This window comes from Rattus norvegicus, chromosome 2, assembly GCF_021556685.1.
Source record: "Rattus norvegicus strain SHRSP/BbbUtx chromosome 2, alternate assembly SHRSP_T2T, whole genome shotgun sequence".
Taxonomy (NCBI): Eukaryota; Metazoa; Chordata; class Mammalia; order Rodentia; family Muridae; genus Rattus; species Rattus norvegicus.
In genome coordinates, this window is record NC_141535.1 from 221,602,555 (window position 1) to 221,620,064 (window position 17,510).

Here is a 17,510-nt window from a genome sequence, read left to right on the forward strand (position 1 = left end):
AGTTATTTTACAAAGTATAAGCCTCGACTTCATGCTATCTGTTCAAGTTGTCTGGCGTTATCTACCCATTTATAAATATTTTAGGGGAGGTCTTCATTTCTGCCAAGTAAGCAATTCTGAAAGAGGGAATTTTTTTTTCAGTGCTTAGAAGCAAATTTTGAGGCAACACAACATTATATAATTTTGGAGACACATTTATTGAGCAGAAGAGTAAATGTCTGAGGAGGAACAAAAAATGACATAAGATGTATCATTGGGTCTTAATGGGGAGGAAAGGCCTCCAGCCACGTCCTTGCTGGCCTGCAGGCGGCTCGGAGGTTAGGAGGGTGTCCTCCTCTTGATGAGGACATCTGTTTTGTTCCCAGCATCTGTGTTGGGCAGCTCACAGCTGCTCGTAGCTCCAATTCTCTCTAATACTCATTCCTAGACTCCTGACTCCTGTGTGTGTGTGTGTGTGTGTGTGTGTGTGTGTGTGTGTGTATGCACGTGCACGCAAATATACAAACTTTTAAAGCCTCTCATAGCTGGGCACGATGTACACTCTTTTAATCATGGCACTTGGGATGGAGAAATAGGCTTCTCTTTGTGAATTTAAAGTTAGTCGGGTCTTTATAGGAAGACATTATTTTTTGGTTGTGAGCCTAGCCTTTAACGGCTGAGCCATCTCTCCAGCCCAGGAAGACATTATTTTTTATAAAGACATTTATTTTATTTTTAAAGGTTTATTTATTTATTTTATGTATAAGAGAACAATGTTGCTGTCTTCAGACACACCAGAAGGGGACATTGGATCCCATTACAGATGGTTGGGAGCCACCATGTGGGTTGCTGGGAATTAAATTCAGTGCCTCTGGAAGAGCTCGTAACCACTGAGCCAACTCTCCAGCCTCCCCCCTTCATCTTATTTTTAATATTTATTTATTTACATTCATCTCGTTGATTCTCAGATTGTCTCTTTTTGCACAGGGCATTCGAGCTTGCTTGAACCTAGCACTCTGCTGTACAGCGGACTCTCCCATGGGGAGACCAGCTTCCGTGTACACGTCCTTCATCACGTCCACCAATCTCAGCCTCAAGATCTATGGGAGAGGGAAACAAAAGGGGACGCTTCTTCTGTCAAACTGGCTAAGAAGACTCTATCTTTTAAATTCCCAGGGACCTTCATCAGTTACACTTACTGCTTGTTCTAGAAGCATCAACATCTGTTTTCTTGTGTGACACACAACATCAGATCCCTTCCCAACATGACAAAGCCTCACAGGTTTGCACACAGACCTTTGGTCTTCTCCCACCCCCTTTCTGGAGCAGGCAGTACCTTTTCCACTAAGACCCACATGTCACCCCTTCTGGGTACACTCCGTCATATTCAACCATATCTGACACACCCACCTCGGTCAAGGTCTCTCCTAAATGTGGTACCCAGAAATAAACGCAATGTTCCAGATGTGGTTTGAGACCAGGGAAGAGCGGCTTCCACTAACAGCACCATAATTCTTCCTATATTTCAAAACCAAGGCTTAATCTTTCTGTGGACTTCCCCATGGGTGGGTAGGGGGCGCGGTACCAGAGAGAGAGAGAGAGAGAGAGAGAGAGAGAGAGAGAGAGAGAGAGAGAGAGAGAGAGAGAGAGAGAGAGCACAAAATCTAAACTAACTTACATTGTCATTTCATTATTCTAATCATTTCAGTGCTGATTTCCTAATTCTTTTTTTCTAAAGTATTTCTAAATTTTAAATAACGAAATGACACTTTTAAGCTGATTAAAAATGGTGAGTGTTGACTTGAACTGGTCCCTTTTCTCTGTAGCCAGCTTGTTAGACTGTGTCCTGCTACAGGAGCCTGGAGATGTGGGTGCACACTTCATAGGTGCCTTTCCCTCGCCTGTTGTGTGCAGTAAGGGTGTTTACTGTTTATTCTTAGAGTAAATAGTGTGTGTGTGTGTGTGTGTGCATCTGTGTGTGTGTGCATCTGTGTGTGTGTGTGCATCTGTGTGTGTATGCATCTGTGTGTGTGTCTGTGTGTGTGTGCATCTGTGTGTGTGCATCTGTGTGTGTATCTGTGTGTGTGTGCATGTGTGTGTGTGCGTCTGTGTGTGTATGCATCTGTGTGTGTCTGTGTGTGTGCATCTGTGTGTGTGCATCTGTGTGTGTGCATCTGTGTGTATGTGTATGTGTGTGCATCTGTGTGTGTGTGCATGTGTGTGTGCGTCTGTGTGTATGTGTATGTGTGTGCATCTGTGTGTGTGTGCATGTGTGTGTGCGTCTGTGTGTGTATGCATCTGTGTGTGTGTCTGTGTGTGTGCATCTGTGTGTGTATGTGTATGTGTGTGCATCTGTGTGTGTATGTGTATGTGTGTATGCATCTGTGTGTGAGTGTGTGTGAGTGTGTATGTGTGTGAGTGTGTGTGTGAGTGTGTGCGTGCGTGTGTATGTATGCATCTGTGTGTATGTGTGTGTATGCATCTGTGTGTGTGCATCTATGTGTGTGTATGTGTGTGTATGTGTGTGTGCATCTGTGTGTGTGTGCATCTGTGTGTGTGTATGCATCTGTGTGTGTGCATCTGTGTGTGCATCTGTGTGTGTATGAGTGTGTGTTTGTGTGTGTATGCATCTGTGTGTATGTATGTGTGTGTGTGCATCTGTGTGTCTGTGTGTGTATGCATCTGTGTGTGTGCATCTGTGTGTGTATGTGTATGTGTGTGTGCATCTGTGTGTGTGTATGTGTGTATGTGTGTGTGCATCTGTGTGTGTGCGTGTGTGTGTGCATCTGTGTGTGTGCATCTGTGTGTGTATGCATCTGTGTGTGTGTGTCTGTGTGTGTGTATGCATCTCTGTGTGTATGTGTATGCATCTGTGTGTGTATGCATCTGTGTGTGTGTGAGTGTGTGTGTGCACGTGTGTGTATGTGTGTGAGTGTGTGTATGTGTGTGAGTGTGTGAGTGTGTGTATGTGTGTGAGTGTGTGCACCTGTGTGTGTCTGTGTGTGTGTGCATGTGTGTGTGTGTCCGAGTGCGCGCACGTGTGTGTGTGTGTGTGTGCGTGTTGTGTGAGTGTACTTCTGGAATAGGTGGAGTTCAACACAGAGGCAAAGAACTGAGGTTTCTGATCAGGCTCACACAGAAGTTTAAATTCTGGCCCCACCACTAACAGGTCCTTGGAAATTTTTATTTAAACTCTTTGAGCTTCAATTTCCCCATGAGTCAAATGAAGGTGATGTTAGGCCATCTCTTACAGGATCACTGTGCCAATATTGTAGAGAGAACACAGAGAACCCGACTTAGACAAACAATCAACAACATAAGACAAAAGAAAGAAAACTCACCTGCAGTTTCTAGCTCAGCCCAGAAATAGCGGCCATTGGTGGTCAGACTGCACAGGTCAGCATTTCCCTGTGCTTTAGTGACTCTCACATCAGATCAAGCGAGCTTTGAAAGCAGACTAGCATGTCTGATGTAGCCTTGTGAGCGCTCACACCAACAGAGTGACAGTTTGTACTAAAGATCTCTCCCAGGGTTGTGAGCCATATACGTATTTTAGGTCAGTTCCAGTAAAAGTTTCCTAAGAATAACAAATGATATTATTAGATAGATACTATATTTTACAACTCTCTCAGAACTGGGGACACAATGGAGACACCATGGGACACAGTGGGCACAGTGAAGGAGGGTATCATAGAGTGCACCCTCATAGGCATTGCGTCCTGGACAGACACATGATGTCTTTAGAGCAATGAGCATCAGATACAGCGCGGCTCTCAAAATTGTCTTTAGTTTTATATCACCAAATGAGAGATTTATCAAGTTTAAGCAGTAGCGTAAAACAGAACCTCAAAACTAGTAATCTCACCGATGTGACTTATGACCCAGCAGAATTTTATTAACATGCACCCACTCAATTACTTAGGGATATATGTTGTTGTACTTGGCGGCAAATTGTGTTAAGTTGGTTTGATTCTTTTCTAGAACCCCTGCAGTTCCTTCTCATAATGTGAAAGATAGGCTCTGTGATTTCCAAAGCAAGTTTGCACCTGGCCTTCCTAGTGTCCTTGACATGTGTGAGGGCATCATTAGGCAGTTGACAACACTTATTCACTGGATCTGGGTGGGTGGGACCTTCCCTCTCATTTCACAACCGCCTTCACTCAGTCTCTTGGAATTGCTATTCACATCCAGTCATTACCCAGCCAGGCTGGCATCTGGCCACAATGTGGAGGCTCCCAGGCTGGGTACAAGACTCTGAGGTACTCATTACCATCCCTTTCCCAACACCCCAAGCTACACCATTCCCACACCATAAAGCTTGTAAACGGGGCACTAAAAGCCAAGGAGGGCATTGTCCTTAGCCTGTCCTGTCCTCTTTAGCCACAATTGTGGCCAATCACAGCCTGCAGGAAAGATAAGGGGCAGCATCTGTAACTGGCGTGTGTCGGGGGGACTGAGAAGTGGGGACCACCCGGGGTTTTGTGGCACAAAGAAAGCAATACAGAGGTTGGTGGCCACAGAGGTTGCTCGAAGCTCAACCAGACCCATGACTGTAGACTGAGGTGTGCAAGGTATGAGTCGTACAGACAGGGGTGTTATCTACGTGATGTAGAGGGTCCAGTACACAGCTGCGAAAACTACTGAAACATTATTTTTACACACGTTAACCGATTTGGAAAGTAACATTGAAAACTTTGGACAGCCCGGTTCTGACGAAACCCATGTTGCCTGGATGCTTCGGAAGGATGCTCAAATACAAGTGATGCAGAAGCCCGGTGAGGAAGTGAAAGGGGGCCCCCATGGTACACTCAGTGCTTCTCCCCTACTCTGTTTCCTGGTCAAAATCCTCATGACTATGATACTTGGCCTTCCCGTTCTGATGAAGAAAGATCACACAGTATCTTACTAACCCAGTCTCCATCCCAAGTCCTTCCCAAACTCTTGAGCACACGGGAAAGATCCCGGCTGGAAGACCGGGAGTACATCGAATGGGATCATATGCTGCTGCAGCTTCCGCTCTGGAAACAACTGCTAGTGCTTACATAAGGAAAAGGCGTGCACATCTGCAGACTGCATTGTAAGTTCAGCCTTTTATGATCCTGAAGGGGACACAGTGAGGGACCAAGACACACTCCCCTCCACTAAACATAGGATGGTGGCCCAGGACGGCTTTTCATTGGGCTTTTCTACCCCACCCCTATCCCCCACACCGCCTACTGAATTGGGACAGTTTACAACTTGAAGCCTAGTTTACTTTATTCCTACTTGATTGGTTTGCCTCATAAGTAATGTTATCGTCATCAATGATGACCACTGTAGCACTTTGCCCATATTATTACTTGTTCGAAGTGTTATTAGACATTTCATATGACCTCACTGTTCTATGATGGTTTTATAGACAGTTAAGGGCACTATTAAAGACTATCAATTACGTCTGAAGACTGGAGTTTTCTCACTGTTTTTGCACAAAAGGCATTGACTGCTAGCATGGATTCAAGGGCCAATTAGATTTTGATTTTAAAAGAATAATTTCGGACCTGGAGAGAGGTATCAGTGGTTAAAAGCACTGGTTGCTCTTCCAGAAGACCCAGGTTCAAGTCCCAGAACCCACATGGTAACTCACAACTGTCTATAACTCCTCTCCCAGGGGGGCTGACCGCATAAGGACCCAAGTGTGGGCAAAACACTAGTGCACATAAAATAAAAATAATTTTTTAAAAAAGAAATAACCCTTCCCCTGATATTCGAATTTTGTTCAACTAAAGGCCTTTTGTGCTGACCAGGAGAAAGTAAAGGAAAGCTAACACTCCTGAGACCGGGTAAGTGAAAATCAAGCTTTCATGGCTAATACTCATTGATCTTAATAGAGCTTCCAGTATAGGGAGGGATTGGGTAACTCTGCTTCCCAAGATCACAGAGATGCTCTCTGGCAGATCCAGAGGTTAAATGCAAGCTCTGTGTGGTTAAACATATTCTAGTAAAAGGCCTGAATTTTTTTTAATGTGAAATGCAAGACATCAAGAATTCCCAAACCATAAGTATTCAGCATTTTAAATCATTTGACAAAATCAAATACAGTTGTCGCTCAGTTTCCATGGGGGATTGGTTCCAGGACCCCCTGCTGTTGCCACACTCTGTGAAAGGCTGCTTATGCCCTTTAAGTGTAGTGTGTGGGCATAGCCTGTGCACATGGTCCCCTATGCTTTAGATCATCACTAGGTTATTCGTAATACCTAGTACAATGGGATTCCGTGTAACCAGTTGTCGTATGCATTGTCTGAGTATTAACAACACGAGGAAGGAGGCTGTGCGTGCTGGGCCCAGATGCAACTCAAACTTTTGTATTTTTGATCTGTGTTGCTTGATTCCACCGGTGGGGAGTCCATGAAGAAAGATGGTCAACTACAGAGAAAGCAAATGAAACCCAGTGGTAAAGACAAGAGTCATCTTGAAAACAAAAAAAGGTCCACAGAAAATACATGCTAAGATCTTAATTATCTATTAAAGATATTTGATTTTCAATCCTATTGAATAAAGGATAATTAAGAAGTAAGTCTGAAGCTACCAAATTAATGTCCAGCGTTAATACAAACTTTAATTGTTGCATAATTAAAATTTAAATACATTAGCTGACATATTTTACGTGATTTCTTAACATCTCCATTCTGTATTTCAAAAGGTCAGGATTCTGAGAGTTTTATTAGCTAAAACATTCCTGCCGTCTGCCCATAGAGGAGGCAAACCCAGACAACTGTCTAGTAAACTCTAATAGACATAGTATCTCTTTACATTTGAAATCGGCAGGGATTCAGATACACTGAGTGTGCTTTTTAGATAAAAAATACTTAGCCAGAAACTAGGCTCAAGCTGCAGTGGAACCCTGGAAACTCTTCCTCATATTTTGTCACAGTTAACTGCAATGTGTTTCTCTTAAGAGGACTCGAGAATTATTTGCCCCTGTCCCTACTCTTGCTTTCAACCGCCTCTCAGTCCTCGCTCCCCGACCAATCACTCTTCAGACCAATCACTCTTCAGACCAATCACTCTTCAGACCAATCACTCTTCAGACCAATCAATCACTCTTCAGACCAATCAATCACTCTTCAGACCAATCAATCACTCTTTAGACCAATCACTCTTCAGACCAATCACTCTTCAGACCAATCACTCTTCAGACCAATCGCTCTGCAGACCAATCACTCTTCACAGGCAGGGGGTTCTTATGAGAACACTCACGTGCTTGACGTGACCACAGGGATGAGCCAGCGGCCAGGCCGGGACCTAAGTGATCCAACCCAAGTTTGTCCCTGGGACTTTTCATACCAAACGTGGGAGAGATATTGAGCCTTCTCCTCTAGGATGCTAGGCGTGAAGATGGCTCCCAACTTGTAAAAGAGAGTAAATAACCAAGAAACTGGGCTTGAGACCTAAACCAACATGGAGGAGGACGAGAACGTAGATGTTCCAAGGATGTCGTTAAAGACCCTGGATCTTGAAGTTTAGGCCAGGATCCCATGGATACCTTTCTGGGATTTGGTTACTAGGTCTATAAGAACCTTTGATAAAATCCTTTCCATTTATACTCACAACCATGAATCCTAAGTAATACAATTATCTACCTTCCTCAGCCTTCTGCTGTTTACTATCCCAATTTAGTCTAATGGGAATAGATTTTATGATTCCAGCAACTTAATAAGTCACTGTAACTTCAGGCCCTCTTTTCTGGAGACTTAAATCAGTGCTGTAAAACACTGTGATTTCAGCTTTTCACCAACGTTTAAGAGATCCACACCTTAATCAGGAACTAAAGAATCCTATTTCTCGTCTAAGAACATCTGAGACCTTCTTCAGTGTGTTGATTTTTCCAGAAGAAGGAACCAATCAAGAAGGGTCAAATACATCACTCCATCTGGGTGAAATCACAAGGTTAGCAATGTTCTCTGGCATGTAGGAGACCCTAGGATCTGCTGCTGGAGGTAAGGAAGCTTTTCCCTTATGTAGGGAAGGAGAACAAGAAGAGAAGGGAGAGGGAAGAACCTTCAAAGCTCTGGAATGACATCATGGAGATCTTCTGCTCAGTTTGGACAAATTATTGGGCTCTTTATTCAGATTTTCAGATATGCCTTAGAAGAGCCCTGGCTCCTTGTTGCAGGAAGTGTGTGGTTGTGTGTGTGTGTGTGTGTGTGTGTGTGTGTGTGTGTGTGTGCGTGCATGCGCGCAGTAGTAGTGTTTGTGGAACCGTTGTAGCCTGTAGAATGTATAGGCAGAGATGCTTCATTATTGGCAAGAGAAGAAAACCAAATTAAAAACAAACAAACAAACAACAAAAAAAAACCGAAACAGACAAAGAAAACAACAAAACAAACAACAAAATCTAATCTATCACTAGAATATGGGGTGGAAAGAGATGGCCCGTCTGCTTTACTGGTAAGAACAATGCTAGGAAACCACTAAGACTGTGTGTTTGTGAATGCCAAGACCTAATAAAGCTTCCCCCAAAGCAGAGAGTGGCTAAAAACACAAACCAGCTACTCGGCTAGTGGGAAGCCTCCAGAAGGGAAAAACCGTTAGCCCTGCCTTCACTGCAGATGTTCAGAGGTAAGCTTGGTTGTTTCCCATTCAGAACAACTTATTTGCTTTAAGTCCCTGAATCCAGACGACTGAGTGATGCATGCCCCTCCCTACATGGCTATTTTCTTTCTCTCATCAGTTCTATGCTGAAAGCCACATGTTGGCATATGTTGGACTGTGACACACCGACAGGCCATCCTCAACACTCGACACTAATAACATTGGAAGAATTAATGTTTTCACGGTGCAGCAAAGGAATACGTAAGACATTACTCTAAGCACCAGATTTTGCAGTTAGTATAAATTCATCTCAGAGGGGATAAGGATTTTAAGTTAGTAGATTGCTTGCCTAGCATGCTCCAAGCCTTGGGTTCCTTCCCTGAATCCTTCCCTGAAATTATATTTTGGGGCTAGAAGATACCATTGAAATGATCTGTTCTAATTTTGTCTTGGGAAGGCCAGGATACAAAGATTCAAGCCGATGACATGCTCAGCGGTCACATGGACAGCAACCAAAGCAGGTCTAGAAGTCTGGTCTGTGGAATGACAAGCACCCACTGGAGCCATTGACCTGCAGATGACAGTCTCCATGAATGAGGGCTCAAAGGAAAGTAGAAGGTACAAGCACACCAACTCAGAATGACCAGCATGCATAAGAATAGGTTGGCCAAACGGAGGCAAGATTAAACCAAACCAACCAAACAAAAAACCACAACGGTGTTTACTATGGTAAAACCCACCAACCTCAGAGGAAACACTGAATTATTGTCATTATAATTACTCATGGCACTCTGATAATAGCACGCCTGTCATCTCTCAGTTCTCAAAACACGGTAAAGCTAGCATGACTAATTCAATTTTACAGATGGGGAAATTGAGGCAAGGAGCGGAAAGAAAATGTACCCAAGTTTTTACAGAGAGGCAAGACTAGGACTTAGCTCAAAGTCTTCCTATAAATCATGGGTGTGGATGCTGGAAATGGAAGATCTATGGTTAACACCTATTACACCCTCCAAGCAAGGAAAGGGGGATGGAGGTCTATTGCTCTGTGTAGTCACGATGCTACTTTATAAGTGAACTACAGTAAACCAAAGCACTCAGAATCCTGATGTTGGTGTCTTTTCCCCAGTCATATGACTTCAGTATATTCTGTTTGGGTAGATATAATGACCAGAAGGGATGTTCCCATTGTCTGCTTACAGTATCTGCTTCCTCCCTCACCCCAGGGCAGGGCAGCTGTGGCTCTGTGCCCTTCCACAAAAGCTACGAGGATACAGGATGAGATGAGGATGGAGGGAAAGCCCATGGGCAAGAAAGCCCACCCAGCAGCAGTGCCGCAGCACATCAGTACTCTCCGTTCTCCTCAGCTGGGCCCACAGAGACTGCCGGCCATCAGAGTGGAGCTCCCACAGTGACTGAGGCGACCCACAGCCTTGGTGGCTACAGGCTCTTCTTACGACTCTAGAGACTCTTACGGGTTTCATCTTCAACTTGAAAACGCTGAGGCTCCCTCTCCTTACAGGCCTCCCCTCAGCAAAGAACGCCCCTCTCCTGTCCCTTTCATCATCTTTGGCATTCATAGGAGATGGCAGCCCCGCTACAGCGGAAAGTCTGCTCCGCATCAAAGCCGCCCGGTTTTGTTTTTTGTTTTTCATTACGCTCTGCAGAGCTCTCAATTCCCAGCATCCCCGAGCCCCCGAATGCTCTAAATGCCAGCAGTGTTTACATTTTTGTTCAGCCTACACGTCCTTTCCTGCTTAAGAACCATGTGCCCTCTCTTTCGTCGTGTGGCCAACACACCCTGCTTCCTTCCCCTTCCTCTGATTCTTCCGACCTTTGACTCAGTCACACCCATCCTGGCTGGTAGTGCAGAAGGGAGCATTCGAAATGTCTCAAGTCCTCGCCAGTGCCCTCTGGCATGGTTCTCCTTAGGCAGAGCAAAAATAGTCCAGTTACTCCAGGAGCCCCAGTTATCAGTGTGTCCCAGTACTGAGCCCTGGTGTTACGTATCTTAATAACCGTTCTCTCATTCACCTGAAGTATGTTGTTCTACCTACTGTTCTTGTCCCCAGCAAACAGGAGTCAAAAAATAAAAGTAGTGATGTTTAGATTTAGTAAATTATTTTTTTTAATAAATCCCGAGAAGTTCCAGTGCAACTCTTTTTTTCAACCAAAGAAACTCGAATCCACCTAACAATGATAGGTAGAAAAATTGCAACAGTTTCATGAGGGATAGAAAAGCCATCAATAGAGTGCTGGAGTGATTCTATTGAAGTATACCCACGTGAATTTTCCAGAGAGTTTCCTTCATTTCATAGCAAAAAAATCTCTAAAAGATTAAGTCATACCATCTCCTTAGGTTGTGACTGGATTCATTAATCCCACCGCTCAACAAAAATATTTACTGTCTGCCAGGTCTGAGAACTGAGCTGTTTTGCATTTAAAGCATTGAATAAAACACACATGGTACGGGCCCCAAGAAGTTCACAGGCCAGTAGAAGTCTACACATCGGTCGCTTCGATCACCCAAGTAGATCACAGTGGCCAGATGACACTGTAAAAAAAAAAAACAAACCCAAAACAACAAAACCCTCCACTGAGTCCTTTTTGTGATATTTTGCAGCAAACCTTGCTAAGGCCGAGTGTTGCAAAGCTGACTTGCCAACACGGGGTGCCACTGCACACTTGGGCAGGGACCAGCCAGGTAAGGCTTGATGGGTTTTCTACAGGAAGCCGGGAGAGGTAGTAATTACTTCTCTTTCACATATAAGCTCGGGAACGTTCCAAGAGGGCCCAGCTCTCTGGTGTTCACAAAATCTCATTTAAAATTCACAATGACGGTGAAAGTATGTCTGATTGTTTCTTCTCTGAGAAATAACAGAAAGTCAGGGAGGGAAGATTATGTTCAGGGTGAGTAGTTAATACCAGCCCCGAGCTCTGACCTGATGGGTCCAGAGTTCCTGCTTTGGGGGTGGGGATAGGGGGAGGGGGGTGGGGCGTGGGGAGGGGCATCACAACATAAGTATTTACAATGCAAAAAAGAAAAAAAAAGCTAAATTGAAAATCTGCCAAAGCTGTCCTTTGAGCCTGAGAGAAGCTGTACTTCTGTAAAGAAGCCTTTTGACTGCTAGTTTCCTCCTGCTTCTCCTTATTTGGGAGTCTTCACAGAAACATTAAGCCTTTTGATCACATATGCATACATGTGTGCACCGCCACACACACATGCCCACATGAACACCTAAATCAGTTTTTAAAGACACATTCACGTCTGGATCTACTGCTCAGTTTGTCTGTCTGCCTTTCTTTCTTCCCTTTCTTTCTTTCTTTCTTTCTTTCTTTCTTTCTTTCTTTCTTTCTTTCTTTCTTCTTGCCTCAGTCCAGACCACAACAAACCAGCAGCACAAAGACACGAGCAGGGGGGAGTGCTGAAGGAACTCTCGTAGGGGAATTGTGATTTAGAAATCATGTCCCTGAGCTCCACTTGTTCTGCCTCTCTGATCCAGTTTTTCCCTCATTCTCAACACAATGTAATAGTTTGTCATACCCTAAAGGGGGAAAAAAAGCCCCAACCTTACTTCAAAGCACAGAGTCTCCACAGTAACTTAAAAGAAATGATCAAGCAATTTAATATGAAAATGAGTCAAACTTGTTTTTTTTAAAAAAAACAAAAAAACAAAACAATAAACATAATTTGAGGCCTATTGAAGGAAGCAGAAGAAATAATTGCGCCCCCTTCCCCACTCGAAGCGTATTGTTTTGGAAGGAGATCGGGCCTTTGAAAAGTCCTGAGCTTGTCCAGTGTGGTCAGGTGGCTGCAATAGACACATGGAGACACAAGATTCATGGCCCCGTCACCAAATGGCAAATGTCTGATGGGATGAAAGCGTCCAAGAAAATCAACTAATTTTTTTAGATTTATCTTATTTTATTTTGTTTATGTGGGTACATTGTACTGTTCAGACACACCAGAAGAGGGCATCAGATCCCACTACAGATGGCTGTGAGCCACCACGTGGTTGCTGGGAATTGAACTCAAGACGTTTGGTAGAGCAGTCAGTGCTCCTAACCTCTGAGCCATCTCTCCAGCCCTGAAAGTCAATTATTTATCGTGGGTTTGTTTGTCTGTAACATCAGTGTGACATTTACAAGATGGCTTTTAAACTGCTGATGCTTGTAGGGTCCTCTGCAGAATCATCCTGCTACAACCTGGTTGGGTTGATGAATGGGCACTGAATGAAAAAAAAATGAGACAGGAAGGAGACTCTAATGAAAAGAAGCTGTTTAATAGGATCAGTGTCCATAAAACATGTGTAGACTGAGTTTCTTATAAGCACGGAGCCCAGCCAAACACAGGGGCACAGAGACAGGCTGTCGAGGGGCTAAGGGAGGAAGCTACGGAAAACCCTGTGTCAGAAAGGTGAGCCGACTGAACCAAGGGAGCAACGAGATACGAAAGAACCAGGATGAAGGTCAGAAGGGACAGAAGAGAGAGGTGGGGAAATCACTTTCTTCCTAATAATAAGGCAAATTTTTCATTATTATTGATGTGTGAGTGCCCACTCTACACAGGAAGGTCAGCCTCAACCACGCATCTGGCATATTCATTTTTAAAGGTAGGGCCTCCATATCATAGTCTTTTAATCTAGTAAGTCACAAAGTCCCACGAAGGAAAAGCAACCAGGTTCTCAGCAGAGGAAGAAGTAGGAAAGGTTCTGGAAAATGCCATAGCCCATGAAGACACTTGGAACAAATGAAGAACAAATGGAGACAGTCCGAAGCAGAAACCAGAGAAAGATACTGGGGGTAGAAAAACACTGAAAATGTCCCAATCAAGGGAGTAGGTACTAGACCATTACACAACAGCGGTGACCATTGAGATATTCAAATAAGGAGCATCAAGGAATTGGGACTGGAAAGAGGCCAAGAGCCTGAGGTTGGGGAGGACTGCTTCCCAGTGGGGGAGGACCGCTTCCCAGTGAGGGAGGACCGCTTCCCAGTGGGGGAGGACCGCTTCCCAGTGGGGGAGGACCGCTTCCCAGTGGGGGAGGACCGCTTCCCAGTGGGGGAGGACCGCTTCCCAGTGGGGGAGGACCGCTTCACAGTGGCCCCATCTGGACAGGACAAGGCCACTGTACTCACAGCAGCTACCACTGCTCAGCTAAGACTTGTACAAGATCGAGTCAGTCAACATCTCAGCATGGAGGGAGGAGGCTCAGGAGCCCCAGCCTCCAGTTGAGGATGTGTGGTTGATGAACGATAGCAGAAAGAGTCAGTTTTCTTCAGGGGTGTGGCCCCTGATAGCTTGACCCTGTTCCTGTCAATGACTCAAACCCTTGCATTAATTAGTGGTGTGTGTGTGTGTGTGTGTGTGTGTGTGTGTGCGCGCGTGTGTGTGTGAAACATGAAGGGGTGAACATGACCCAAAAGCATTGCGTACATATATGAAATTCTCAAAGAATTAATGAAGTTATATTAAAAAGAAACTCAAGTGAGTTCAGCCGGTGGGAAATGTGCATTACTGATTTAGCGTGCTATAATGATTATTAATAACTCCCAGCTACTCCGAGTTCTCTGGCAGTTCAGTTTGCATTCACCCCTGACTGAAGAGGGCTGGAAAGGAAAGGACATTGCTCTCCAAGGGAAATATTTGAACATCCAGAATAGAGTTTGGTGGAACTGTTGACACAGATGCCTGGTTTCTCATGGCATCCTAGGCTGTCCCCTTCTCCTAGTCATCTCATATTTTGTGATTTAGCCAGCTCTTACTGGCTCTCTGAGGGGTTCAAGCACTCCGGCCCCATTTCCTCTTTTGCTTGGCTGGCAATTCTCACATGGACTTCAATAGCCAAAAGCTGTCAACAGTTCATAAAAGGATCAAACACCTTAAGATGTTGTATACATGTTCCAAAGATGTTTTCAAATACACTTCCTTTCTTAGCTCCCCGTAGATAACCTTTGACATCCTGTGAAGTGATTTGGAGGGCGGGCTGCCAGTCCCATTTTGCAGAACGTTTCCCCCCACCCACTTCTTGTCACTATAAATGGTTTGTCTTGAGAGACATTTCATCAGTGAAACCTTGAGATGTTCCTGTTACTGACTTTTTCTCTTTCTGGGGAACAGGGGTCAAGAAAAGACCTGTCAAAGGGAGCAGTTGTCAAGGCCTGGTTCACTTTCATGTCTTTATTCATAGAGAGAAACAAAAAAGCCCGATTTTCCTTGATGCTTACTCCTTGAAGGCCAGCCTCATTCCTTGTGAAAGTTTCCAAATGCAATAGGGTTTCAAAGGCCCTTGTCTGCTTGCTTCATCCCCAGTGTTGAGAGCCCTTGCTGTGAGAGAATAGAAGCGCCGTCTCTTTCGCTGGCACCATGCCATTGGATAGGCCGTTTTTCTGCTTTCTAGGGTGAAGGACAGTGGAAGAAAAGTGCTGGTAGGGGAAGGTAAGTCTGGTCCAGGACTCATAGAATCGTGACTTCCCATCATCCTCTGGGAAATGTTTCCTAACACTCTCCTTTGAATTCAATTCTGCTCATTTGGGGTTTCTCATTGGATTCTCAAAACACCAAATTATGTAGCTGATCTTTTTCTCCATTTTCCCAGGGATGGTTGGTAGCTGACAGCACCAAGAAGAAAGAGAAGAGGAGTTAATTAATTCACTGTCCACAGTGGACTCTTTACAGCACTTGGGGCTTCATTCCATCTCTGAACGCCTTGAGAAATATGTCTTGAGAAATACCATACCTATGACCTGGAGACAGACCACATACAAAGTGCTATTGTAGGCACCGATGAGTACAGTGGCTTACAAAATGAGTAGAATGGACTTGAAGTTTCAACTTGGGTGTAGTCGAATGGTCTGAGGAAAATTCCCACCAGCGAGTTAAAGAAAAAAAATCTTACAAGCTCAAAGCCTTAGATGGAAGATCTCAATTGAAGGAGACAAAGTACTCCCCGCCCTCCCCCACCCCAAACCCCGCCCCGGGATTTAAATGACCCCAAATGATACCATTTCTCCAAATATCAACTCTGTAGCATTTGGTTAACATCTTTAGACAGAAACCAGGCATTCTGCTGGGCATTGTATGAGGAGATACACAGCAGGGTCCACTGAATGTTTCAGCTGCACGTGACATACTCCTGGTCCTGAAGGTGCTCGCCGAAGAGACAAGCAACCCGGATGATGCTGTGAGCGAAGGACAGGAATGGACTGGAGAGGTCCTGAGGAAATGGGGTCTTCAGGTCTTCCAGTCAAACGTGAGGGTTACTAGAAGTTTTGAGGTGTGTTTCCCTCACTCACGGAAGATGTGCCTGCTGAAGGAAAGTCCTTATTTTTGATAATTAATAAAAAGTAAAGAGAAAGCTCTATTTTGGGCACAGCTTCAACTCTGTCCATTTGGAACATATCAGTGCAGCCACAGCAGAGCCCATGACTGCCTTTGCGGTAAAGAAACATCTGTAGCTTTGATGCTTTAAGCGCAAAGCCTTGGCACTGTTTTCCTGGACGCAACTCCTTCCCACCTTCCAATGTTGTAATTTGCCCTTTCTCCCCACGCATGTGAGCCCCACCCCCAGCCCCCAAGAGCTAGTTCATCTACCTGAACTTCTGGGCATTCTCTTGGGAAATCCGTTTGGTTATTTTGCTTTGGAGCCGTAAGGACCTGAGTTTGAAAAGCAGATACTTTTCAAAGCGAGAGACATCTACTGCACCCTCGGTGGGACTTGAAGGGTGAGCCGAACTTTGTGGAGTCAGCATGGAGAGATGGACCCAGCCTCAAGGAATTCCTTTTCCAATGATTCGACTTGAAATACCACATGGCCTAAACAAAACAGACGGATGACTGAGCCCTCCATGTGTGTGTTCTTGCCTGGTCTTAACCTAGAAAACTGAAAGACAGGGCTACTCTCAGACTGTGACTCAGAAATGACAACCCCAGGTCAGCATTTCCACCCCACTCCCAGAGATTGCTGCCCCTTGAGTCAGGCTAGGCGTGGGGATCTGGAGGGAATGGTACCTTCCTCCCTTTGTGTGATGGCAGTGTCTTCTATGTATTTGCTTGGTGGTATTTTTCTTAATTACTTAAGGAATAACTGTCTGTTGTCAAGCACAGCACTTGGACAATGAAACAGAACAGAAAGGAGAAATAAAAGTTACTTATAGTCACATCTCTGAGTACACCTGCATGCAAATTTATTTGTTCTCTAGTACACATTTATCCGTCAGCTGCAGCCTCTCCATGACTCTGAACGTGTCTCCTGTTCTCCACCAAGCTGTTTTACTTGTTACAACTAAAGGACCAATGGTGTTATATTATTATTAATAACCCACCAATTTCCCCCAAGTGCTGGTACTCACCCAAGATTCCACTCAAGACACAGAATTATGTTAAACCAGCATGCCCCAATGATCTTCTTTTTTAAATGAGATTTACTTATTTTATATATATGAGTACATTGTCGCTGTCTTCAGACACCCCAGAAGAGGGCATCAGGTCTCATTACAGATGGTTGTGAGCCACCATGTGGTTGCTGGGAATTGAACTCAGGACCTCTGGAAGAACAGTCAGTGCTCTTAACCACTGAGCCAGCTCTCCAGTCACCTAATGCTCTTCTTGTATGTTAGTTTTTCACACAGTTCTTTCCTTCTCATAGACTTGATATTTTAAGAAATCCTCAGATATTTTATGAGGCAACCTTTCATTTGATTGTCTGGTGTTTTGTTCACCACCCTTCACGATGGTTGGCAGGATTAGCATTTTTCAGGAGGAAGACAGCGGAGAGGAAATTCTAGTTTTCTCAAATGTGCCATCATCCCAACTTACCACAGACAATGCTAGGTTCTATCACCTGGGGGGAAGTCATGTTTGCTTGGTTGCTTCACTGTAAACTTTCTTTTCCTATCTTTTTATAATCTCCCCATTGGGAACAAGTCACCAATCACAGTCAATTCGAAGTTTATGGAGT

At 44.5% G+C, this 17,510-nt stretch overlaps 2 long non-coding RNA genes across 2 annotated transcripts in view; one reads left to right on the forward strand and one right to left on the reverse strand.

Annotated features, from left to right (window-relative positions):
- Nucleotides 1-16,711, forward strand: part of LOC120100619 (uncharacterized) — a 45,702-nt gene extending 28,991 nt beyond the window's left edge. Inside the window, exons 2-5 of the long non-coding RNA XR_015676924.1 lie at nucleotides 8,690-8,811; nucleotides 9,008-9,168; nucleotides 9,777-11,254; nucleotides 15,150-16,711. This is a non-coding gene — a long non-coding RNA (uncharacterized LOC120100619). The remainder of the gene's footprint in view (nucleotides 1-8,689; nucleotides 8,812-9,007; nucleotides 9,169-9,776; nucleotides 11,255-15,149) is intronic.
- LOC108350291 (uncharacterized) lies at nucleotides 688-6,964 on the reverse strand. The gene is made up of 4 exons (XR_015676923.1): nucleotides 6,769-6,964; nucleotides 6,213-6,381; nucleotides 3,321-3,556; nucleotides 688-1,079 (listed from the first exon to the last, which is right to left on the reverse strand). It is a non-coding gene; the product is annotated as an uncharacterized LOC108350291 (long non-coding RNA).
- Nucleotides 16,712-17,510: the final 799 nt, after the last annotated feature.